General features: G+C 43.9%; 1 pseudogene; it reads right to left on the bottom strand.

Annotated features, from left to right (window-relative positions):
* Positions 1 to 249: 249 nt before the first annotated feature.
* On the bottom strand, positions 250 to 19,033 carry LOC139839287 (uncharacterized; annotated as a pseudogene).
* Between the last annotated feature and the right edge of the window lie 8,598 nt (positions 19,034 to 27,631).

The following is a 27,631-nucleotide window of genomic DNA, read 5'->3' as shown; positions in this document are numbered from 1 at the left end:
TGTCGATCATCACGTCCCTCCAAAACATGCTTTACGCCGACACGGAGAAGGGTTGCGCCGCAGAGGTTCAAAGGCGGGAAGAAAGAGGTCAAAGCCTGGCAGAGGATGGAGGGGCATACCTTGCTGCACAATGACTACTTCACAGATGGCGCAACACCGACCAAAAAAATTCGGCGCCGGTATAGGATGAGCAAGGGTTTGTTCATGAATATCCTCAATGATGTTCGAGAGTTCGACCCCTACTTCAAGCTAAAGCACGATGTTGTTGGCACAGCCAGATTCTCGTTGATTCAGAAGTACTGCCGCCATGAGGATGCTTGCATACGGATCAGCTGTTGATACACAGGACTACTACCTTCATATGAATGAGTATACTGCCATTGAGTGCATGTATAAGTTTTGCCGAGGTGTGGTGGAAAAGTTTGGTAAATACTACTTCGGAGGGACAACTAAAGAAGAGACTGCAAGGATCATGGTTCAAAATGCAGCGAGAGGATTCCCTGGGATGCTTGGAAGCATCGATTGTATGCACTGGTCATGGAAGAACTTCTCGTTTGCTTGGCAACGTATGTACAAAGAGCGTCATGGATATTGCAGTGTGGTGCTTGAAGTTGTGGCAAATTCTAACCAATGGATTTGGCATTCTTTCTTTGGCATGACGGGATCTCACAATGACATCAACGTGTTGCGGCGGACTCTGGTATTTAGCAAACTAGTGGAAACTCATGCTCCACCATACAACTATGAGATCAATGTCCACCAATATACCAAAGGCTATTATCTAGCCGATGATATATATCCAAAATGGGCAACTTTTGTCAAAATAATCCCGGTGCCATTAGGTCACCATTTTGCTTCGCGACATGAGGCTTGCAGGAAGGATGTCGAGCGGGCATTTGGTGTGCTTCAAGCTCAATTTGCTATTGTTCAGTACCCTGCTCTAAACTGGTCTCACGACCAAATATGGGAGTTGATGCATGCACAAAATGATCATCGAGGATGGTCACAAGAATCACGTGAGCACACATGTCACAGGGTCCTCTTACGGAGGTTCGTCATGAGGTGCCTGTGAATTTTGCTGGTTTCATCGCCATGCACGTAGAGATCCGTGACAGCAATGTTCCTGAGCAACTTTAAAATGATCTCCTTGAGAATCTGTGGAGGGTCAAAGGATTATCAGCAAATGCGGCGGCATCTTGATCTAGCCCGAGTTTTATTATATTTGTTTAGTTTGTTATTGTTTGTTGTATTTTAATTTGAAAAACAAATTAGTAAACATATTTGTTTGTATGCTATGTTTAATAAAATGGTTGTATTTTCGAATAATCTAACAAAAAGTTAAGATCTCGTTTGGGAGGGGACCGGAGATGCTCTAAATGGGATAATATATGGGTTCTAAGAGCATCTCCACCGGCGGCCCCGGTAGCATTTTGGGGGGCTGAATCAAAAATAGGCTCGCACCAGCGCGCCCCAAAAAGAGCCGGCACAATTTCAAGCCTAGTAGACACTAGTAAGGAAAAGACTCAATAAATTCAATCCACTTTGCGTGGCGACGATTCAACTTAGCTTGACTACAAATATGCTTCAAAGATTCATGATCAGAATGTATAACAAATTCTTTAGGGCATAAATAATGTTGCCAAGTTTCTAATGTCCGAACCAGCGCATATAATTCTTTATCATAAGTAGAATATTTCAGACTAGGCCCACTCAATTTCTCACTAAAGTATGCAATAGGTTTGCCCTCTTGTAGTAACACACCTCCCAAACCAATTCCACTAGCATCACATTCAAGCTCAAAAGTCTTATTGAAATCAGGAAGTTGGAGTAATGGAGCATGTGTTAACTTATCTTTCAATATCATGAAGGCTTCTTGTTGTGCATCGCCCCACACAAAGGGCACATCCTTCTTTGTAAGCTCATTCAGCGGCGCAGCAATGGATCCAAAATATTTCACAAAGCGCCTATAGAAACCCACGAGGCAAAAAAAACTCCTCACACTTGTGTGACCGTCTTGGGCTACGGCCAACTCTCAATTGCCTCAACCTTGGCTAGATCAACTTCAATACTCTGCGCAGTAACAACATTGCCAAGAAACGCAAGTCGATTGGTGCAAAAGGTGCACTTCTCAAGATTACCATACAAACGTGCATCACGTAAAGCATTGAAAATAGCACGTAAATGATCCAAATGATCCTTCAAAGATTTTCTAAAAATCAGAATATCATCGAAGTATACCACCACAAAACGTCCAATAAAAGCACGTAAAACTTCGTTCATCAGTCTCATGAAATTACTAGGTGCATTAGTTAAACCAAAAGGCATTACTAACCACTCATATAAACCAAACTTAGTTTTAAACGCTATTTTCCATTCATCTCCTAATTGCATACGAATTTGGTGGTAACCACTACGCAAATCAACTTTAGAGAACATAATAGAACCACTCAACTCATAAAGCATATCATCCAAACGTGGTATAGGGTGATGGTATCGAATGGTAATATTATTAATAGCTCTATAATCAGTACACATGCGCGAAGAACCATCTTTCTTAGGTACCAAAATAATAGGAACATCACATGGACTAAGAGACTCACGAATGTAACCTTTATCTTGGAGGACCTGAATTTGTCACTGAATCTCTTTCGTCTCTTCAGGGTTGGTGCGATATGGCGCACGGTTCGGCAGAGAAGCACTTGGAATCAAGTCAATCTGGTGTTCTATCCCACAGATAGGTGGTAGTCCAGGTGGAACATCTTGTGGGAACACATCAATGAATTCCTGCAAAAGGTTAGCAACCGTAGGTGGCAAAGAAGGAGGCATATCCTCAAATAAAAATAGAACTTCTTTGCAAATAATAACACAACATTGAGTAGTGTTCACATCAAGTTCAGCAATATCAGATTTTCTAGCAAGCAAACAAGGATTATGTGGCACAAAATCTGCAGCAACAATCTGATTTTCACTCTTATGTTTCTCCTCGTGTTTTACTCTACTAGCTCTAGTAAGATCATCTTCTAATATTTGTTCAAGAGCCATAGGTTTGAGACCAATTTTCTTACCATCAGGCATAAGAGAATACTGATTAGTTTTACCATTATGAACATATTCTCTATCAAATTGCCAAGGTCTACCAAGTAACAAAGAACAAGCTTGCATAGGTACAACATCACAATCAACAAAATCAGAATATGTACCAATAGTAAAATGCACACGTGTAGTTCTTGTTACCTTGAGCTTCCGAGAGCTCTCAAACCATTGAATGTAATATGGATATGTGCACTGTCTCGTAGGTAGAGAAAGCTTCTCCACCATGTCAACGCTAGCCAGATTATTGCAGCTCCCTCCATCGATGATGATCCGTATAGCTCGCTTTTTTACAACGCCTCTTGTTTGAAACATATTGTGGCGTTGATCATGCTCAGATTTGCTCAATTGCACACTCAACGCATGTTGTGCAACTAAGTTGTTGTACTGATAAGCATTGTCAGCTTCCATTACCTCCATCTCTCTCTCAGAATCAAAATTGGTTCCATCACGTGCAACAATAAGGGCCAATGTATCTTCATCAAAGTCACTTGCAGAATCATATTCTCCATCTTCACGCACCAACATGACACGTTTGGTCCTGCATTCTCTTTCTATGTGACAAAAACCCAAGCATTTGCGACACTGAATGTCACGCATCTTCCCCGTAGAAGCCATCGAATAGGAACTCTGAGGAGGACCAGCTGATGGTGGTGGAGTAGCAGCAGGTGGTGCTCGTGATATAGGCGCAGTGTACTTGGAGGTAGTAGGTGTTGATGCAGTCCCACGAGATGGTGGCGTTGATTGTCGCGGAGACCACGACGATGCACGACCTGCAGAAATATTAGTTCTTCTCCATGGTGGTTGACGATCCTGCACTTCACGTTCAGCTTTGCAAGCAAGATGAAACAAGCGAGTAATAGTGTTGTACTCCTGATAATCTAAAATATATTGAATCTCTTTATTCAAACCACCAAAGAAACGTGCAAGCATAGCTTCATTATCCTCTACAATACCACAGCGAATCATGCCAGTTTGCAATTCTTGATAATAGTCCTCTACATAATTTTTTCCTTGTTCTAAACGAGACAATTTTTTAAGCAAATTATGCTGATAGTGGAGGAACAAAACGAGTACGCATAGCAAGTTTTAAACCAACCCAGGTAGTACGAATATTAGCATGATGTACTCTACAATGTTCAAACCACCAAATAGATGCAAAATATGTGAACTCACAAATAGCACCACTAACACGCAAATGATCAGGATATCGTAAACATGCAAAGCGTTGCTCTACTTCCAATTCCCAAGTAAGATATGCATCAGGATTATATCTACCCTCAAATGGCGGAATATTCAATTTAAGTTTAGCAACATGATGTAACATCCCAAGTTTTCAATAAAAGAAGCAAGAGAGAGTTTCCAAGAATCCAAAAAATCAGAGCCAACAAAAACTTTTTCTCATCATATAGGACTATGCATATAGCTCACCTTATTAATTATTTGAGTGTGCACTTGCCATGATGATTTCTTGTGTGTTTACAATTACTCTAAAACCCTCACCATGATCTCATCATCATCCAAGAACAAAGAAAAAGAAAATAAAAAAGAAAATATAAAAATCAATTCCACACACACATATGGCCTATGCCATTTTTGCGAATCTCTAACCTAGACCATTTTGGTTTGCACCATTGGTTGTAAATGGATACTAAACACTTATTAACACTTTTGGAAACAATCAAACTCAATTCAAATCAAATTTGAATCAAATTTGAGCTCACATGTGATTATGGTCATTTGTGACAATTTCAGCATGATACCCACTTTGAGCCCCTGGTTTTTGAGATTTCTCTTCTACACTTTGCCAACTCTTTACACCTCATCTAAGACACCATCAAGGATAACAACTTTGCCCGAAACCATCACCTCAAACTCTGTCTCAAATTCAAATTAGAAGCAAGCCAAGTGGAGACATTGAAACCAATACAAGATCATATGCAAAATGAGATTTTGCAATTCAACTCCATTTTGACCACCACCACCACCAATATACGTCAAATAATATATGATCATAACCCACCAAAAAGATTTGCAAAATTCAAAAATAAGTTTCTTGCGGGCATTTCATCAAACACTTGATATGCAGGGTATCAATTGTTGCCCATGCTGGAAAATGGAGAGGACCAAGTCCAAGCCCTGGCTCTCCCCTGCACCTCTGGAGCTTCCTCTCACCTCACTGCACCCTCTCCCTCACCTGCCAAGCATTGGAGCTGTTCAACTTGACAAGAACATGCCATGCCGTGGCATGTCATGCCACTGACCGGCCATCTCTCTCTCTGGTCAATTCTAGCACGCCCTGCCGTGTCTAGCCACTTCCTCTCACTCCCTTGACCTCGACCAGCCACTGCCTCGACGAAGACTCGCATCGCAACGGGCAAAAATTGCCGTGGCCAGAGACGCCACACGACCATGCATGCGCCAGTGCGCGCATGGCACTCACCCTGGGCGCGCCAGAGCGTCAGCCGCCCGGAGCCCTCGCGTCACCTCCGCACTCCATCTCTCGCCAGTAGACGCGCCAGACGACCAGCAAGCTCGCAGACACCGTCGTTTGACTGCAGAAACGCCGTGGCCATCCTCATCGTCGACGCGACACGCCACGGGCCTGCAAGCTCCTGTCGACCTCGCCGTCTCGTCCGAGCCTCGTCTTCACCACCATCACGCGCGTCAGCTTCGCCAGGACACCTGCAACCAGATGCGCCCACTCCTTGCCTCTTCGCAGCCCTGGAACGGCGACGACGACGACGACCCTAGCCGAGCTCCACGGCCAACTCCCTCCACTATATAAAGGGAACTCCCCATCACAAATTGAGCACGCCCACAGCTTCCTCTCCTCACACCGCCTCTCCTCGCCACCTTACCTCACTCGATTAGCCACCGGAGGCCACCAATCGCAAGATCTCTGCCGCTCACCGTCGCCAGCAATCGCCGGAGAAGGAGGCCACCCCTGAGGACGCAACTGCTTCCAGGAGCTTCCTCATCTACTCCAACGTCGCGGCGCACAACTCCGACGATCGCCGGAGCTCCGACGACCGCTCCGACCCCCTACCTCCGCCTCCCGTAAGCCTTCCTCTCGCCGGAGAAGACGACCATCCTCGGCCGTAGATCTCCTCTCTAATCGCACGGCCGTTATTTCCCCGTACTGCTTCACGCGTTACAACCCACAGACAGGTGGCCCCCACCTTGTCAGCTGGCCCGCTGCGAAGCTGGGCCGGCCCATTTCCCTCTCGCTCGGCACAGCCCTTTTATTTCCCGCCAGCCCATCTGTTCAAATTCGAAATTTCAAAATAGAGAAATAATGCAATCTGATGTAAACTTTAAAATTTAATAGGGACAAATCTTTACGTGTCTTAGGTCATTTAGGTCTCATATAAATTGTTGATGATATTAAATCTTTACCATGTTAGGATTAAATGGTATGAGGTGCTACACCTCATTTAAATCATTTTCTTAAATGATAAGTATGAAGAGGTTGACTTTGGTCAACCTAGGTCATATATTATGCATAAGAGAAATTAAATCTTAATAAGATAATGAGAGGAAATTATTTCTCTAAGTAACTGAAAATAACACATAAGTTAGTATGAGAGGAAATTATTTTTCTTAAATAAGAAAAACACATCCACCAACTTAATAGTAATGTGTGATGCTAGTTTAAGATATGTGAATCATGTGTGAGCTTAGTTTAGTAAATAAGTTTAGTATGATGATTGTGTACCCCGTATTCGTATTTTAGACGCTAGTACCGAGGAGTATCAAGAGGAGGAGGAGGTCTACTTCCAAGGAGAAGAAGACCACTTTGACCAATTCCCCAACCAAGGCAAGATAATACTCTTGCAAAGTGCAAAGCTCACCATGAGCAAGGCATTACCCCATTTACTTTATGCTTATGATCCTACTTCCCAGTTTTACTTTACAAGCTTTACTTACTTTTGTTTTATCAAAGTACTTTTTGATTCATGATTCACTTGGTTAGTTTTGGATTATTACAAGAGTATCAAAGTTACCCTAGAAGCAAAGCAGATTACTTAGCACCCCTCACACTTAGATGCTAGTGCTAAATTAAAATTGACTACTCTAGATGGGAACTTGTGTTTGTGAAATGATGATGTTGAAAACCTTGGAATGATGAGTCATTTCCATTGAAAGATTTTGAAGGTGAATATGACATGAATTTGACTTGGTGAAATGGCTAAAAACTGATGATTGACTTGGATGCGATACCATTCCAATTTTTGAGTACCCCCACAATACCTGATTATGGGTAAGGCTTAGCTGGAAATTTATGTGTCTTAGTATGGGTTCCCTCTAAACAAGCGTCATACAGGTTATGCCGAGGCTGCCCCCGTTGAAAGTGAAATGACGTGAATTGAGGTGAATTGTACGGCCAAGCCCTGTGCAGTTCCCGGGATAACAGTTGGCTATCACCGGGAGGCCAAGCTCATGGGGAGAGGTGCCTATACTAGGGTGTGTAAGTGAAAGGTTAACGGTTGATGATCCGCGTACTGAGTTACGATTATTCGGGGTTTAACCCTGACGGATGTAATCAAATGTTGTGGCACAAGTGTGCAACCTCTGCAGAGTGTAAACCTATTCGAATAGCCGCGTCCGTGGTCATGGACAGTTGGAAAGGCCATACTGTTTCCGTCATCAGAATTTATATCTTTGTGACTGGTGAATTTTTAACTTGAATGGTGACTTTGAATTTTTGAATCACACCAGAGTTGTGGGAATGACACTAATGTTCCCACTTGAGTTAGTTAGCACATGAGGAGTTGTTTTCTAAAAATTTTCTAAACTAAAATTGGCTTTATGCAAATAACCTTAGAGCTTAGAACACTCTCAAATAGAAATGTTAGTACTTACATTAGTATTAGTTTGCGAGTACTTGAAAGTACTCACGGCTTTGTCCCTGGCTATTCAAATGGCCAGAATATGAAGCCGAGCAGCAGTACGAGGATGACGACCAGCAGGACGTCTACCACAACTAGGAGCTTCTAACGTCAAGCGTTGGCCTGTGGACTAGAGAGTCCTTTTATCTTTACGCTTCCGCTATGAACTTGTGTTTGTTCATTGATCAATAGATCAACTATTCGTGTAATATGGATCATGTGATTCAAGTTGTAAGTCAATATGGTTTGTAATGAATGATGATGGTGATACTTAACTATTATGCCTCGCAACAACAATATTCCTGGGATTGCGATGTATGACATAATAGGCATTCGGACTTAAAATCCGGGTGTTGACAAGTTGCTATCAGAGCCATTGTTTGACCTTAGGAGACCCTAGTTAGAAATGGACGTTCTGAAAATTTATTTTCAAAAACGAATGAAGTATTTCTGAAAAACTAAGTCTTTGCCTTCTCTTTGAGTTCTTTGGAAAATAAGAAGTCATGCTCTTCCTTAGAAATGTACCTAAAATTTTTCCACACTTATTCACTTCTCTAACTTAATCCTTCACTTCACTTTCAGATGGAGCCCGTGAACGCGAAGTTTTACCAGCTCGGGAATGGGGGAAACTTGATCTTCGAGCACGACCTCAACGCCCTTTCCGATCATCTTGATCGCCCGCACCTGGAGTTCCAGGGAGTTCAGGTCACGGAACAGCCAGGAGGAGAGCTGCAGTGGATCATCACCGCTGACTTGAGGGGCAAGATGGAGCCTCCCACTTCTGAGAGGATCCTTTTCTCCTTCAGGGAGAGCAAATGGCTGGACGGACTTGCCCGCGCCCTTCATGAGGGACTCGCACGCTTGAGCGGGATGAGCGGGGAGGCACTCAAGAGCCCTCGCTTTTCTCACCTCGCGAGGCGTAACTCTGCTGGAGAGCCCATGGACATGCAGCCCCACCCGGAGCTGAAGCACCATGTGGAGCATCTCGACGTCATCCTGTACCACACTCAGCAGGACCTCGACCACACGCGTGAGTACGCCAACCAGACTCACGCCCACATCATCGAGCAAGGCGAAGCCATCAAGCTACTCAACAATGATCGCAAGGCCCTCCGCCAGCAGCGGACGAAGAAGGACGCCACCATCACTCGCCTCCGCGCGAAGATAGCAGCACTTGAGGCCACTGTCAAGAACCAGGAGGAGCAGATGAAGAAGATGGAGGAAGATGGAGAAGACATTCAGGGAGGAAGCGCCTTCCTGAGTGACGACGACGACTTCGAGGAGGATGAGAACACCGAGGAGGAATACTACGAGTTCCTGGACGCCGGAGAGGATGACCACATCCCCATAGATGTTGATGAGGATGAGGAGTAGTTCACTTGTGCACTATCATAGGTGTAAGTTGTATCCCGCCCCATGTATTGTAGCTTGGAGAAGAAGGGTTCTTAAAACCCTTAGTGTGTTACCTTGTAATGTGTGTTGTTATGAATGAATGTATGTTTGTGTTATCATGAAAAGACTTCAATTTTCAAACTTTTTAACTTGAACTCAAAACAAGCCATAGAGAATTTCCCTCTTATCTCATGATCTATCTCAATGCTCAGATGGCCCCTCCAACTCGCAACGCGAATCAAGACGCGATGATGCAGATGTTGCAAGTTATGTTGGAAGATAGAGAAGCAGAAAGAGCTGAAAGGCAAGCCAACATTGCAGCACTTCAACAACTTGCCAACAACAATTAAGGCCATCATGATCACCCAGGATCAAAGCTTAAGAACTTCCAGAATACAAACCTGCCAGTTTTCAGCAAGACTGAGGAATCCCTGGATGCAGATGATTGGCTCCAAACTATGGAGAACAATCTAGAAGTAGCTGGAGTTGAGGAAAATGAGAAAGTGATGTTTGCCACGCACTACCTAGCAGGACCAGCAAGAGCTTGGTGGACAAGCACCCGTGCCATGAACGCGGGACAGTTCATGACTTGGGCAGATTTCAAGCTCAAGTTCAGCAAGTACCATGTGCCCCCGGGTCTGATAAAGAAGATGAGAGATGAATTCCGTGAACTGAAGCAAGGCCGGATGTCCGTGGTGGAATACCACGACAAGTTTCTAACTCTGTCAAGGTACGCCCCGGATGAGACTGATCCTACTGAGAAGAGGAAGGAAAGGTTTCTGAACGGCCTGCATGATGAGATGCAGACCGTGTTGATCAACATCTCCTTCGCCGACCTCGAAGCCCTTGTTGACTCCGCCATCCACATGGAGGGCAAACTGCATCAAGCCAGCGAGAACCGCAAGCGCCGCATGATGAATCAGAGTGGCCCCAGCAATGCCCCAAGGTATCGCCCCAACTCAAGCGGAGGTTTCACCTCCAGGAACAACAAGCCCAATGCACAAATATCACGTCCGGGTTATCAGAACCGGAGTGGAGGAAACCCAGGCCAGGAGGCCACTACAACAACAACAGCAACTACAACAACAACAACAACTTCAACCGCGCTCCGCCGAGAGCCCCCAACAACAAAAACAACACCAACACCGCACCAAGGACTGGGAGCAACGCCATCCCCGTTGCAACCAAGCACAAGGCCACAATCACCTGCTATGAATGTGGAGTTGTGGGACACTACTCCAATGAGTGCCCCAAAAGGCTGGCCAAGCTCGCAGGCAACACCGCTGCACCTGCTCAGCAGCAACGCCGTGTCTCCACCGGCAAGAAGTTCGCCCCCAACAACCCGAACAACCGTGGAGGTCGCCTCTTCCACATGAACGCCGAGGAAGCCCAGGAAGCACCAGACGTGGTGCTGGGTATGTTCTCTGTTAACTCAATACCAGCAAAAGTGTTGTTTGATTCTGGAGCATCGCATTCATTTGTCACAGAAGATTTTGTGTGCACTAGTAAGATTCAACCAATCAGCTTGAAACATGTCATGATAGTTCAAATACCTGGATCAACAACTAAAGCTAGAAAATTTTGCAAAGATGTACCCATCAGAATTCATGAAATAGATTTTTATGCAAACTTGATTGTTCTGGGAACAAAAGGATTGGAAGTAGTACTGGGTATGGATTGGATGTCGAAACATCATGGATTGATAGACTGCGCCAAGAAGGCCATCACCATGACTAGTAGAACCGGAATAATAATAGAACATGTGTCTGAAAGACTACCCAGAAAATTCACCTGCAACCAGAGTCTAGCCAAGCCAACCTTGGATCAGATCAGGGTCGTTTGCCGATACCCTGATGTGTTTCCGGAGGATCTACCCGGTATGCCCCCAGATCGGGATATCGAGTTCATCATCGAGTTAATCCCTGGAACAGGACCTATAGCCCAGAGAGCCTATAGCATGAACCCCACAGAGCTAGTGGAACTGAAGAAGCAACTGGATGATATGCTGTACAAAGGTCTGATTTGACCAAGTGCGTCACCTTGGAGATCACCAGTTTTGTTTGTGGATATGAAGGACGGTGCCACTCGTTTGGTTACGGATTACCGTAAGCTTAACGATGTCACCATCAAGAACAAATATCCCTTGCCAAAGATAGAAGACCTATTTGATCAGCTCACCGGTGCCCAAGTATTCTCGAAGATTGATCTGAGGACAGGTTACCATCAACTGAAGATCCGAGCAACAGATATTCCGAAGACTGCCTTTACCACCATATATGGATTGTATGAATACAATGTCATGTCATTTGGACTGACCAATGCCCCCGCTTATTTCATGAATCTCATGAATAAGATCTTTATGGAATTCCTAGATAAGTTTGTCATTGTCTTCATCGACGACATTCTTATCTACTCCAAATCAGAAGAAGACCATGAGCAACATTTGGAAGTGGTCCTAGAAACCCTTAGGCAGCATCAGTTGTACGCCAAGTTTAGCAAGTGCGAGTTTTGGTTGAAGGAAGTAGGATTCCTGGGACACATCTTGTCTGCAGGAGGTATTGTCGTAGATCCCGCTAAAATCAAAACCGTTGAGGAATGGAAAGCCCCGACCACCCAGACTGAAGTCCGGGCATTCCTGGGATTAGCGGGATATTACCGCAGATTCGTGGAAGGATTTTCCAGCATCCCAAGACCAATGACTCAACTGCTGAAGAAGGACAAGAAGTTTGACTGGAATGTCAAATGTGGAGAAAGCTTTCAGCAACTCAAGCTCAGATTAACCACAGCCCCAATACTGATCATGCCCGATGTCACCAAGCCATTCGATGTCTATTGTGATGCATCCAAGATTGGTCTTGGATGTGTGTTGATGCAAGGAGGCAAGGTGATATCATACCTATCAAGGCAACTGAAGCAACATGAACAGAACTATCCAACTCATGATTTGGAGTTAGCAGCCGTAGTTTTAGCCCTGAAGGTTTGGCGTCATTACCTCATGGGTAATCGATGCGAGATATACTCAGATCACAAGAGCTTGAAGTACATTTTCACCCAGAAGGAGCTGAACATGAGACAACACAGATGGATAGAGTTAATCAAGGATTACGACATGGAAATTCACTACCACCCCGGCAAGGCCAATGTGGTAGCGGATGCTTTGAGCAGACTGCCGTGTCAGTTGAACTCCATGATCGCAATAGAGCAACCCAGCCTGTATCAAGAGTTTGAACAGTTCAGACTAGAGCTAGTGAGCGAAGGATTCTTAGCCAGCATTGAGCTCCAACCCACCTTGATGAGCCAGATAAAATAAGCCCCACCTTGATGAGCCAAATAAAATAAGCCCAGAAGGGAAATGCCAGCATTGACGGAATCAAGAGTCAGATAGCTGCAGGAAAGGCACCGGGATTCACCATAGATGAAGAAGGAGTTCTTTGGTACAACGAACGCCTGTGTGTACCGTTAGATTCAGAGTTGAAGCAAGTCATTCTGAAGGAAGCTCACGATACACTGTATTCCATTCACCCCGGAGGAACCAAGATGTACCAAGACCTGAAGGAACAATTCTGGTGGCACGGAATGAAGCGAGAGATAGGAAGCTACATCGCCAATTGTGATATATGTCAAAGAGTCAAGGCAGAACATCAACGACCCGTCGGACTGTTGCAACCATTACAGATTCCTGAGTGGAAATGGGATTCTGTCGGTATGGACTTTATCACAGGATTGCCCAAATCTAGCAGAGGAAATGACTCCATTTGGGTAGTCATCGATAGGTTAACCAAAGTTGCACATTTCATCCCCATCAAGACCACATACCAAGGCCCAAAGCTAGCTGAGTTATACATCTCCAGAATAGTCAGCCTGCACGGAACCCCCAAGTCAATTGTGTCAGATAAAGGATCGCAATTCACCTCAAGATTCTGGCAGAAAGTGCATGAAGGACTAGGAACCCTTCTGAATTTCAGCACAACTTATCACCCGCAGACTGACGGACAGACCGAGAGAGTCAACCAGATACTGGAAGATATGTTGAGAGCCTGTGTGCTAGAGTATGGATCTAAATGGGAAGACTGCCTACCTTACGCAGAATTCTCATACAACAACAGCTATCAAGCCAGCTTACAGATGGCTCCCTTTGAAGCCCTGCACGGAAGGAAGTGTCGTACCCCTCTGAACTGGTCGGAAGTCGGAGATAGTCAAGTCTTCGGCCCCGATATTCTTCGAGAAGTTGAAGAGAAGGTGCACAAGATCCGCGAGTACCTCAAGACCGCCCAGTCAAGACAGAAGAGCTACGCCGACAAGAGATGCCGAGATATGACATTCGAGATCAGAGATTTTGTGTATCTCAAAGTCTCACCCCTCAAAGGAATGCAGAGATTCCAATTTAGAGGAAAGCTCGCCCTAGATATGTCGGACCCTTCAAAGTTCTGAGTCGCCGAGGAGAAGTTTTATATCAGCTTGAACTACCGGAAGAAATGTCCGCTGTGCACAATGTGTTTCACATCTCACTGCTTCGGAAGTGCCTAGAAGTACCGGAGAAGACCGAAGTGTTCAAGAACATCGACCACAGAGCCATTGATATCAACAAGGATCTAACATACCGTGAAGTGCCTATTCGCATCCTTGAAGAAGCTTTCAGGACCACCCGCACCAAGAGTATCAAGTTCCTGAAAATTCAATGGAACAATCACACCGAAGAAGAAGCCACTTGGGAACGCGAGGAAGATATGAAGAAGGAATACCCAGATCTCTTTAGTACCTAGTTTTCTTTAGATCTCGGGACGAGATCTTTTGTAAGGGGGAAGGGTTTGTAACATCCCAAGTTTTCAATAAAAGAAGCAAGAGAGAGTTTCCAAGAATCCAAAAATCAGAGCCAACAAAAACTTTTTCTCATCATATAGGAGTATGCATATAGCTCACCTTATTAATTATTTGAGTGTGCACTTCCATGATGATTGCTTGTGTGTTTACAATTACTCTAAAACCCTCACCATGATCTCATGATCATCCAAGAACAAAGAAAATATAAAAATCAATTCCACACACACATATGGCCTATGCCATTTTTGCAAATCTCTAACCTAGACCATTTTGGTTTGCACCATTGGTTGCAAATGGATACTAAACACTTATTAACACTTTTGGAAACAATCAAACTCAATTCAAATCAAATTTGAATCAAATTTGAGCTCACATGTGATTATGGTCATTTGTGACAATTTCAGCATGATACACACTTTGAGCCCCTGGTTTTTGAGATTTCTCTTCTACACTTTGCCAACTCTTTGCACCTCATCCAAGACACCATCAAGGATAACAACTTTGCCCGAAACCATCACCTCAAACTCTGTCTCAAATTCAAATTAGAAGCAAGCCAAGTGGAGACATTGAAACAAATACAAGATCATATGCAAAATGAGATTTTGCAATTCAACTCCATTTTGACCACCACCACCACCAATATACTTCAAATAATATATGATCACAACCCACCAAAAAGATTTGCAAAAGTCAAAAATAAGTTTCTTGCGGGCATTTCATCAAACACTTGATATGCAGGGTATCAATTGTTGCCCATGCTGGAAAATGGAGAGGACCAAGTCCAAGCCCTGGCTCTCCCCTGCACCTCTGGAGCTTCCTCTCACCTCACTGCACCCTCTCCCTCACCTGCCAAGCACTGGAGCTGCTCAACTTGACAAGAACATGCCATGCTGTGGCATGTCATGCCACTCACCGGCCATCTCTCTCTCTGGTCAAATCTAGCACGCCCTGCCGTGTCTAGCCACTTCCTCTCACTCCCTTGACCATGACCAGCCACTGCCTCGACGAAGACTCACATCGCAACGGGCAAAAATCGCCGTGGCCAGAGACGCCCAGACACGCCCATGCACGCGCCAGTGCGCGCATGGCACTCACCCTGGGCACGCCAGAGCATCAGCCGCCCGGAGCGCTCGCGTCACCTCCGCACTCCATCTCTCGCCAGTAGACGCGCCAGACAGCAAGCTCGCAAACACCGTCGTTTTGACCGCAGGAACGCCGTGGCCATCGTCATTGTCGACACGACGCGCCACGGGCCTGCAAGCTCCTGTCGACCTCGCCGTATCGTCCGAGCCTCGTCTTCACCACCATCACGCGCGTCAGCTTCGCCAGGACACCAGCAACTAGACGCGCCCACTCCTTGCCTCTTCATAGCCCTGGAACGGCGACGACGACGGCGACCCTAGCCGAGCTCCATGGCCACCTCCCTCCACTATATAAAGGGCACTCCCCTTCACAAATTGAGCACGCCCACAACTTCCTCTCCTCACACCGCCTCTCCTCGCCACCTTACCTCACTCGATTAGCCACCGGAGGCCACCAATCGCAAGATCCCTGCCGCTCACCGTCGCCAGCAATCGCCGGAGAAGGAGGCCGCCCCTCATGACGCAACTGCTTCCAGGAGCTTCCTCATCTACTCCAACGTCGCGGCGCACAACTCCGACGATCGACGGTGCTCCGGCGACCGCTCCGACCCCCTACCTCCGCCTCCCGTAAGCCTTCCTCTCGCCGGAGAAGATGACCATCCTCGGCCGTAGATCTCCTCTCTAATCGCACGGCTGTTATTTCCCTGGGCCGGCACATTTCCCTCTCGCTCGGCACAGCCCTTTTATTTCCCGCCAGCCCATCTGTTCAAATTCGAAATTTCAAAATAGAGAAATAATGCAATCTGATGTAAACTTTAAAATTTAATAGGGACAAATCTACTGGGCCAAATTTGACAAATTTTATATTTTTGGAAAGCTTAGAATATTATCTATACGATGCCACTGGATTGAACCCTAGATCTATTATATAATTAAAGTAGAAAAATAAACAAGACATGGACGTTTCTGCCTTAGAATAATTATTAAAAATCAACCAAAAATGCTTTTGAGTTGATTCCAACTCCTATAATTCACATTTCACTTGTACTAATTGTTTATGCAAAAATATGCCATGCTTACTTTGAATGATCATGGCCTAGTTTAATTAAAGGACTATATGGCTAATTCTAGTCAAGGATATTGTCCAAAACTATTAATAAATCATATGGGAGTGTTTCTCTCATTTAAATATTTTCATGAGAAATTCAAAATGAGGTAGAGACTCTGGTCATTTAGGTCTCATATGAATTGTTGATGATATTAAATCTTTACCATGTTAGGATTAAATGGTATGAGGTGCTACACCTCATTTAAATTATTTTCTTAAATGATAAGTATGAAGAGGTTGATTTTGTTCAACCTAGGTCATATATTATGCATAAGATAAATTAAATCTTAATAAGATAATGAGAAGAAGTTATTTCTCTAAGTAATTGAAAATAACACATAAGTTAGTATGAGAGGAAATTATTTTTCTTAAATAAGAAAAACACATCCACCAACTTAATAGTAATGTGTGATGCTAGTTTAAGATGTGTGAATCATGTGTGAGCTTAGTATAGTAAATAAGTTTAGTATGATGATTGTGTACCCCGTATTCGTATTTTAGACGCTAGTACCGAGGAGTATCAAGAGGAGGAGGAGGTCTACTTCCAAGGAGAAGAAGACCACTTTGACCAATTCCCCAACCAAGGCAAGATAATACTCTTGCAAAGTGCAAAGCTCACCATGAGCAAGGCATTACCCCATTTACTTTATGCTTATGATCCTACTTCCCAGTTTTACTTTACAAGCTTTACTTACTTTTGTTTTATCAAAGTACCTTTTGATTCATGATTCACTTGGTTAGTTTTGGATTAGTACAAGAGTATCAAAGTTAGCCTAGAAGCAAAGCAGATTACTTAGCACCCCTCACACTTAGATGCTAGTGCTAAATTAAAATTGACTACTCTAGATGGGAACTTATGTTTGTGAAATGATGATGTTGAAAACCTTGGAATGATGAGTCATTTCCATTGAAAGATTTCGAAGGTGAATATGACATGAATTTGACTTGGTGAAATGGCTAAAAACTGATGATTGAGTTGGATGCGATACCATTCCAATGTTTGAGTACCCCCACAATACCTGATTATGGGTAAGGCTTAGCTGGAAATTTATGTGTCTTAGTATGGGTTCCCTCTAAACAAGCGTCATAGAGGTTATGCCGAGGCTGCCTCCGTTGAAAGTGAAATGACGTGAATTGAGGTGAATTGTACGGCCAAGCCCTGTGCAGTTCCCGGGATAACAGTTGGCTATCACTGGGAGGCCAAGCTCATGGGGAGAGGTGCCTATACTAGAGTGTGTAAGTGAAAGGTTAACAGTTGATGATCCGCGTACTGAGTTACGATTATTCGGGGTTTATCCCTGACAGATGTAATCAAATTTTGTGGCACAAGTGTGCAACCTCTGCAGAGTGTAAACCGATTCGAATAGCCGCGTCCGCGGTCATGGACAGTTGGAAAGGCCATACTGTTTCCGTCATCAGAATTTATATCTTTGTGACTGGTGAATTTTGAACTTGAATGGTGACTTTGAATTTTTGAATCACACCAGAGTTGTGGGAATGACACTAATGTTCCCACTTGAGTTAGTTAGCACATGAGGAGTTGTTTACTAAAATGTTTCTAAACTAAAATTGGCTTTATGCAAATAACCTTAGAGCTTAGAACACTCTCAAATAGCAATGTTAGTACTTACATTAGTATTAGTTTGCGAGTACTTGAAAGTACTCACGGCTTTGTCCCTGGCTATTCAAATGGCCAGAATATGAAGCCGAGCAGCAGTACGAGGATGACGACCAGCAGGGCGTCTACCACAACTAGGAGCTTCTAACGTCAAGCGTTGGCCTGTGGACTAGAGAGTCCTTTTATCTTTACGCTTCCGCTATGAACTTGTGTTTGTTCGTTGATCAATAGATCAACTATTTGTGTAATATGGATCATGTGATTCAAGTTGTAAGACAATATGGTTTGTAATGAATGATGACTGTGATACTTAACTATTATGCCTCGCAACAACAATATTCCTGGGATTGCGATGTATGACATAATAGGCATTCAGACTTAAAAATCCGGATGTTGACACATGATCATCATCACGTACCGGTCGTGGAGGTGGGCGAGCGTTGCAGTTCAGTTGCCGTGGATGACCAGGTGCAGGTTGTTCGACTTCCTCATCGTCCAACATGTTCTCATCTACCCGCTTGTCCTCGTCCCCTCCATAATCTTCATATCCTTCATCAGAAGGCGCGTCAGGTGCGGCTGCTGCAGCAGGAGCAGTACCCGCAGGCACCTCCACACGAGGAACACGGCGCGCGCGTCGTCGCACGTTGTCGCGAGGCGGCGGTAACCGAGACAACACCTCCTGGAACTTGGCGTCGAGCTTGGAGTTGAAAGCTGCCTCGAGACCATCCATCTTGTCCAACGCGTCGGTGAGTTTAGCATCAACATCACCAAGACGCGCATCCACGTCGGTTGCATGTCCGCCCAAAAGGTGGGTGAAGTGAGCATGCAACTCCTCACTCGTCATCTTGGCCAGATCAACAGCGGCCGATGTAGGTCCTGTCATGATTTGTACTCAAAAAGCACAAATGTATATGCCAACAAACTACGGAATATGGTGGTTCACGCGTAATCCGTCAAGAAAAATATGAAGCTCTTACAAGTTCTTACCAAACAGGAGGAAGGCGATGTGGCAACCAGCAAGGATCAGCATCTCCAAAGATTGTCAAGGCGATTACCAGGGGTCGACACAAAGCACATGGAGACAATATGTAGAGCTGTAGGAAGGCTAATATGGTAGCAAAAACAGCAATTTTCAAAAATAGCAATGCAATATTGAAAGTATGCTCAACAACGGTATTGTGTTGGTCCTAGGCTAGACCGTACTAGAGGCGCGAGCCTAGAACACTGGCAAAGTCACGACGCGGCACACAAGAAACTAGCAGCGATGAGGTGGCGATGACGCAGCGAACCGAGATGCGAAAAATCACTATGATGGCAATGTCTCAAACTGATCCCAGAGGTCTAAAAACAATATAGCCTCAGAATTTTTTTTGTCGGGATTTCTGAAAAGTGCTCCAGAAAGCGCGCATGCATAAAAAAATTTCGCTATAACGGCCAGTGGCGAAAAGTGATCTCGACAGTCGAAAACTATTGTAGGCAGAATTTATTTTCGGAGGCGGTTCCAGACTTTTTTTTGCTCTCCTTCACAATTCTTTACCGGCGGCCGAAACTTATCTCACGAAATTTTTTCTACGGCACGGATGAAATTAGAAGGCAACAACTATTAAGGAAAACAGAAAAACCTTAGTCTATACGGACTCTGTCGCGGCAGAGAAACATCACGAAATCATGTCGCGGTAGGAAACAGGGTATATGGAAGATGTATATGGCAGTGGTGGAAGTATATGGCGGGTGTATATGGCGATGGTGGAAGTATATGGCGAGTGTATATGGCGATGGCGGAAGTATATGGTGGTGGTGATCTACGTATGGTGCGAGCGGCGATGGCGGCGTGACTAATATGACCAGAACTCGAAACTTTAAGGGAACTAGACGCTAAGACCAGCAACTCGACACGAAGATGCAGACACAAATTTAACTATGCAAAACTGAAAAGACAATGCAAGGCGTGCCAGCGGGTTTATGGGACGATGATCTAAAACCCTAATGTATTTTTGGCTTTTTCATGGTTTATGGGTATGATGGCAGATGCAATCTACATTAAGAAAACTGTAAAATCTCACCGAGCAACCTGAAATCTGATACCACTTGATAGGGAAAATGTGGCCGATCTTTCTATGAGACATGGATAAATCAATTTGTTGGTGGAGTTCGTGCTTGACGATCCGACTACACGTGCAAAGCTTGTGCGCCAATGCAATCGCTAGGACAATCTCTGGGAGTTACTGATCTTGCGGATGCACGATCAACCTGACCAGCGAGGGTCTTAATTCCTACCTGAAATCAAGAACAAGTAAGAACTAATGATGCAATCAGAATATTGCGTATATAGATGAAAGCTTTATTGAATAAGGTGGGATTCCGAATAGTCAGTCTTGTTCTGGGCGTTGGCCTCAAAAGAGGTACACGAGAGTTGCAGCAATTGCTAACTTTTAATCTAATCAAAATCCGAGTCTAATCGTGACTGCTATGGGGGTATTTAAAGGAGGAAAAGGTGTGGTTTTGGCCAGCCATGCATATGGTGGCCGAACCAAACCCTAGAAGGCCTTTCCCCCTCCAATACGGACTCTAAAGTGGCTGACTTAATTTCTGCGAAAATGACATGGGCCTGGCCCAAAACTAAAGGTGACGCAGCACCATATTATGCTATGGATGAAATTATAAAGTGTAATCTTGTATATTTCGTCCAATTCTTCATTCATCATTATGGTGGCTTCAAAGTTCTGAAATCATTATGGTGGCTTCAAAGTGTAATCTTGTGAAGCGAAGGCTGTTATCGGTAAATTAGGGGTTGCATACATTTCAATACATGTGTGCATCAAAAATTGCATTCTCTTTAGAAAGGAATATGCCGACTTTGATAATTACCCCAAGTGTGGCGAGTCAACATGGAAAAATGTTGAAGCAAAGAAGACTCCGCAGAAAGTGTTGAGGCATTTTCCATTGATAACTAGGCTGCAGAGGGTTTTTTCTATGAAAAAATCATCAAATGAAGGAAGGAGAAGATTTGGGTGAAATGCGCCATACAACTGATGGCGAGGCTTGGGAAGACTTTGACAAAAATTGGCCAGACTTTTCTGCAGATGCCAGGAACATTAGACTTGGCCTTGCTACTGATGGGTTCAATCCCTATAACAACATGATCAAAAGCTACAGCATGTGGCCTGTCTTTGTTATTCCATACAACTTTACACCTTGGGGTTGTATGGAGCAGTCAAATTTCATGATGTGCTTGCTGATTCCAGGCCCTGAATCACCTGGGAAGGACTTTAATGTTTTCTAGAGCCTCTTATGGAAGAATTACAATTACTTTGGAAAGGTGTGGATACCGCTGATGCTCTATCAGAAGCTGAGGATAAAATGTTTTCTCTTAAAGCAGCAATTCTTTGGTGTATTCACGACTACCCAGCTCTGTGCACTCTTTCAGGACGTACTACAAAAGGCTATGCTGCTTGTATTCACTGTGACAACGATCCTCTTTCAAGACCACTAAAAGGAAAAATGGGTATTTTGGGCACTTTCGTTTCCTTCCAAAGAAACATCGTATGCGCAAAGGAAATATGTATCTAAAGGCTCATAAGAATCATCAGAAGCCATGTCGTTTCACTGTAGTTGAGCTGAAAGAATTGTTGGAGAAGGTTAGACAACTTTCGCTCGAGGAATTACAAGTGGCAGCCATGGAAAAGAAGGCGCAATCAGCCATGAAAAGGAAGGAAAGTGCATCCATGAAAAAGAAGCAGAAGTCGGCCAGTTAGCAAGATAAAAATAAAGAAGCAGACAACAGTAAAAGGAAGCTATCATGCCACTCCGAGCCCCAGGGCAGCCCACCAAAAACAAAGAAAAGTGATCCCAAACGTGCGCTAATTTGGGGCCGGAGGATGAGTTTGTGGGACTTGGAGTACTGGCCCACCCTGAAGCTGAGACATAATCTTGATGTCATGCACATTGAGAAAAATATTTGTGACAATCTTCTTGGAACAATTCTCAAAATGGATTCGAAAAATAAGGACAACCTTAATGCTAGGTTCGACATCGCGAAGAATAAGTTGAATGTTCTAAAACATCTACACTTAACGAAGGAGGACTCACATGACTACTATGAGTGGCCAGAGGCTCCATATGCCCTTTCTCGAGAACTTGCGCGTGCATTCTGCAAATTCCTACAGGAGTTGAGGTTTCCAGATGGATATGCTTCGAACTTTGCAAAATGTGTAAGTCATGATGGGACCAAAGTACAAGACCTAAAAACACATGATTGTCGCATTCTTTTGTAAACCATCTTAGCTGCTGGATTGAGAGGATAGGTAAGTAAGGATATATATGAGACAATTGCTCAGTTAGGCAGGTTTTCAGGGTACTGTGCAGCAAAACTATAAACAAGACCGTGTTGAAAGATCTAGAGGTACAGATCCAAGAGATCTTGTGCAGGCTAGAGTGCATTCCCCCCCAGCTTTCTTTGATGTGATGGTGCACCTTGCATTGCATTTACCTGAAGAGTCACGCCTAAGAGGTCCTGTGCATTATGGGTGGATGTACCCAGTTGAAAGGCGGCTGTACACTTTTAAGCGCTATCTGAGGAACTAGGCACGGTCAGAAGGTTCTATTGCTGAGGGATGTATTGCGGATGAATGTCTCACATTTTGCTCGAGATACATGGATGATGTCCACACAGTGTATAACAAGGAACCAAGAAATTCAGCTTTTGAAGATCTTGAGTCCTATGATGTTGAAGTTTTTGGGCACGGAGTTAAATTTATTTCGGCAGCCGATTATGATGTTGAAGATCCTGCAGAAGTTAAAAAAAATGGTGTGCTATGTTTTTCACAACAGTGATGAAACGGTAAATATAGACGGTATGTTTTCACATATTAGCTAGCTTGCCTACTTTTATACATCCATACTTAACTATGTCTGGACAACTGACTTAAAAAAAAGTCGAGACAGAAATAAATTAACCCAGAAAAGGGTTCGAGACATCGACAGAGCAATGAGAACATGATTTGCGGATTGGTTCGAGAAAGAGGTTAGTTTTTGCTCTTCGTTCACGTGCTGCTAGATCTATTTTTATATCTGTTGTCACTGAAGATTTGTCATATATTTCTTTGCTTGTGGTGTTGCAACTTAAGGAGGAGATGAAAAGAGGAATTAATGTAAATCCGGATCTCTTCGCGTTGGTATGTTCTCCGGATTTCAGGGCTAAGAAATACACAGCGTGCATAGTTAATGGGGTTCGGTTTAGCACTACCAGCCGTGATGCGAATGAGAAGACACAGAATAGTGGAATCATGTTACCCGGTGCTAGAAATCCCACAAACAATGATCACAGCGATTACTTTGGAACCCTTAAGGAGATTATTTGCTTACAGTACAATGATAACATGGTCAGTTGTTATTTTTAAAGGTGACTGGTTTATGCAAGGCAAAGATCGGATAAAAAATAATGGGTACTTCAAGAGCATCAATGTGGGAAAGCTCGCTAAGACGGATGAGGATTATGTTCTGGCTACTCAATCTAAAAAGGTCTTCTATTTGATTGACAAAGACCCATCTAATAAGGGTTCGAAAATTGTCCAAACATACGACCATCGCCATCTCTACAATGTTACTGAACAGGGATTTCTATTTTCGTGCCCCTGATTCGTTAGTTGTGCTCAGTTTTCCCCAGCCTCTTAACTTTTCCTCAGTTTTCCCCTCCCTCTAGTTTGAAACCCCTCGCAGACGTTCAGACGGGAGGGTTGCTGTCAGGTCAAAAGCCTTACCCTTACCGTTAATCTGACGGGTGGGGCTGCATAGAGGGCAGTTCCTCTCTGACTGTCTCGTACTGACGGGTAGCCATCCATCTATCGCTTACGCATGGGCCGTTTTATTTCCTAATTGTATACGCGGTGCTGCCAATGACAAATTGGGCCGCTCTATAGGGCTGCCGCAGCCAATGACCAGTGGGGTCGTCTATTTTTCAGGAAAAGACATATATTGCCACTCTGTGGTGCTGCCGCAGCCAATGACCAGTGGGGTTGTCTATTCATTTAGAGAAAATCATATATTGCCGCTCTGTGGGGCCTCCGCAGCCAATGACCGCTGGGGTCGTCTATTTATTTAGAGAATATTATATAGAGCCGCTCTGTGGGGCCGCCTCAGCCAATGGCAGGTGACTATTTTCGCAGCTTAATCTAAAGTGAATCTTATGGTAAACATGGTGCATCCTGACGGTGACCTAGCAGTGGCAGCGAGCATAGCCATTCTCACCATGCCGATATCGGCATCGGTATCGTTTGGAGGTTGTGGTGCTCGAATCATGGTGGAAATTGCGATATTATTTTTACATGCCTAATGGATAGAAAATAGCTCGATCTCTAAATCGATGCATATGAAGCTACATATATATTCTTGGTCATAATCCCCTTATCTAAAGGGAATGGATGCATGGCTTCACGTCGTCGTCGCTTTCATCGTCAGTGTCTTCGTCGTCCGAGTAGTAGTACTTCCTTCACATTGTTCCGTCGAACACCTTCACTGTGAGCACCGTGCGCAATGGAGAAATTCTCCCAGCCCTTGTCGAGGTACATCAAGCCTTGTCCGTCAGATAGGACCTCCACGGTCCAGAGACGAGGACCGCAGTCAGCTGCTCGCAGATACACCTTAGCTGGCTCCTAGCCGTCAAGATAGTCCGCAAATTGTTTTGGGAGAGCCTGCAAAGAGATCGAACGCAGATCGTTTGAAATTAAAGGTTTTTTAGAATATGCACATAACTAATCACATGCATCATATATGTGGGAACACGTACGTACCTTCTTGACCAAAGGGTCTTCATAGACGACAATGAAGAACTCCTCTATGATCAATGACAGTGTTGACGGTGGTGGTGGCAATGATGATGATTGATACGTCTCCAACGTATCCATAATTTCTGATGTTCCATGCTTGTTTTATGACAATACTTACATATTTTGCTTGCACTTTATAATGTTTTTATGCGTTTTCCGGAACTAACCTATTAACAAGAAGCCACAGTGTCAGTTCCTGTTTTCTGCTGTTTTTGGTTCCAGAAAGGCTGTTCGGGCAATATTCTCGGAATTGGACGAAATCAACGCCAAAGATCTTATTTTTCCCGGAAGCATCCAGAACACCGAAGAAGAGTCGGAGGAGAGCCAGGGGGCCACCAGGAGGGTGGGCCACGCGGGCCAGACCCTGGCCGCGCCCCCCTATGGGGAGGCCACCCTGTCGACCCTCCTGCGCCGCCTCTTCGCCTATATAACCCCTTTCGACCTAAAAACGCAGTACCAATTGACGAAACTCCAGAAAGGCTCCAGGGGCGCCGCCGCCATCGCGAAACTCCAATTCGGGGGACAGAAGTCTCTGTTCCGGCACCCTGCCGGGACGGGGAAGTGCCCCCGGAAGCCATCTCCATCAACGCCACCGCCTCCATCATGCTCCGTGAGTAGTTCCCCCATGGACTATGGGTTCTAGCAGTAGCTAGTTGGTACTCTCTATCCCATGTACTTCAATACAATGATCTCATGAGCTGCCTTACATGATTGAGATTCATCTGATGTAATCGGTGTTGTGTTTGTTGGGATCCGATGGATGATACATTATGATTAGTCTATCTATAAAGTTTGTGAAGTTATTGTTGCTGCAATCTTGTTATGTTTAATGCTTGTCACTAGGGCCCGAGTGGCATGATCTTAGATTTAAGCTCTATACTTATTGCTTAGATTGTATCTACAAGTTGTATGCACATGTCACTGTCCGGAACCAAAGGCCCCGAAGTGACAGAAATCGGGACAACCGGAGGGGATGGCGGTGATGTGAGGGACACATGTTTTCACGGAGTGTTAATGCTTTGCTCCGGTACTCTATTAAAAGGAGTACCTTAATATCCAGTAGATTCCCTTGAGGCCCGGCTGCCACCGGCTGGTAGGACAAAAGATGTTGTGCAAGTTTCTCATTGCGAGCACGTACGACTATATACGGAAAACATGCCTACATGATTAATGAATTGATGTTCTATCTTAATGCTTTATCAATCCTGTCAATTGCCCAATTGTAATTTGTTCACCCAACACTTGTCACTTGTTATTGGAGAGTTACCACTAGTGTAGATCGCTGGGAACCCCGGTCCATATCTCATCATCATATACTTGTTCTACATGTCATTGGAAGTAGTATCAACTATTTTCTGGTGCCATTGCTCTCATATTGCTATTACTGCTGCTGTATTACTATTACTACTGCTCTCATATCACTGCTACTTTCACATCACCCCTGTTACTAGTGCTTTTCCAGGTGCAGCTGAATTGACAACTCAGTTGTTAAGGCTTATAAGTATTCTTTACCTCCCCTTGTGTCGAATCAATAAATTTGGGTTTTTACTTCCCTCGAAGACTGCCGCGATCCCCTATACTTGTGGGTTATCAAGACTGTTTTCTGGCGCCGTTGCCGGGGAGGCATAGCTCTACTCATAAGTTCACCTGGGGAGTACACTCTACCTCTCTCTCTGTTTTTATTTTATTTTTATTTTGTTTTGCTTAGTTTAATTTTGTCTAGTTTATTTGTGCTTAGTTTATTTCTGTCTAGTATTATTTTGCTTAGTTTACTTTTGCTTAGTTTGTTTTTGTCTTGTTTTATTTTTCTCATATACCCAAAAATCCATAAAAATTTGAAAAACCTAAAAATTAAAAAACTGCTGTTATGGGAGAACCAACAACCTACTTGGAGCTTATAGAATATTATAATAATTATAGAGAATCAAGAACTGGTAAAGTAATGAGTGCTATGATAGAAAAATTGAATACAATGGCTAAAATCTTGCTTAAACGCCATGATATAAACTGTTGCTCTCAACAGGATACTAACATCTTAAATTTCAATGTGGCTTTAGTGAGGAATTTTTAATTAAGAATTATAATCGGAATTGCTATATTCATTATGGGTTCGAAGAGGTAGAACAATTTGTCTTATTTATGGGAGCCTCTGAGATAGAATCCTTCATGGTTAAGAATTATGAAACTTGTGTTGTTTGTAAGGACCTTAAAGATTATGTCTCTTCTATCCTTAATTGTTGCATAGAATGCTACAATGATAATCCGTATATCATTGATTATAAAGAGAGACTCATTAATGCACAAGAATGCACTCACAATTTGCAGGAACCTGTGGAAGAAGAAATTGATGAACCTGAAAGCTCATTGGATGAAAAAGAGGAGGAAATTGATGAACCTGAAAGCTCATTGGATGAAAAAGAAGAGGAGAGTGATGAACAAAAGGAGGAAGAATGGATTAGCTACCCATGCCAACCTTCTAATGAGAGTAACTCTTTATCTCTTACACTATTTGATTGTCCTCCATGCTTACCGAAAGAGGTTGAATGTTATGTTCCCGTGGATTCTCTTGAAATATTCCATATGAGTAATACTTGTGAGAATAATTATGCTACTGTTATTTATGATAATCCATGCTACTTTGATAAATCTTATGATAATGCTTTGTTTGTGCCTGATGTCGAAATGCATGGTACTAAAGAATTTTGCGTAGCAAATGTTTATGATAAAGCTCTAGATGATGGTCCTATGTTACTTGATAATATTACTACTAATGAAAATGGGATTGGAGAGTTCTTGACTTTATC

The sequence above is a fragment of the Lolium perenne genome, chromosome 4 (genome assembly GCF_019359855.2).
Source record: "Lolium perenne isolate Kyuss_39 chromosome 4, Kyuss_2.0, whole genome shotgun sequence".
Lineage (NCBI taxonomy): Eukaryota > Viridiplantae > Streptophyta > Magnoliopsida > Poales > Poaceae > Lolium > Lolium perenne.
Note: the sequence above shows the minus strand (reverse complement) of the source record. Positions and strands in the feature narration are given on the sequence as shown.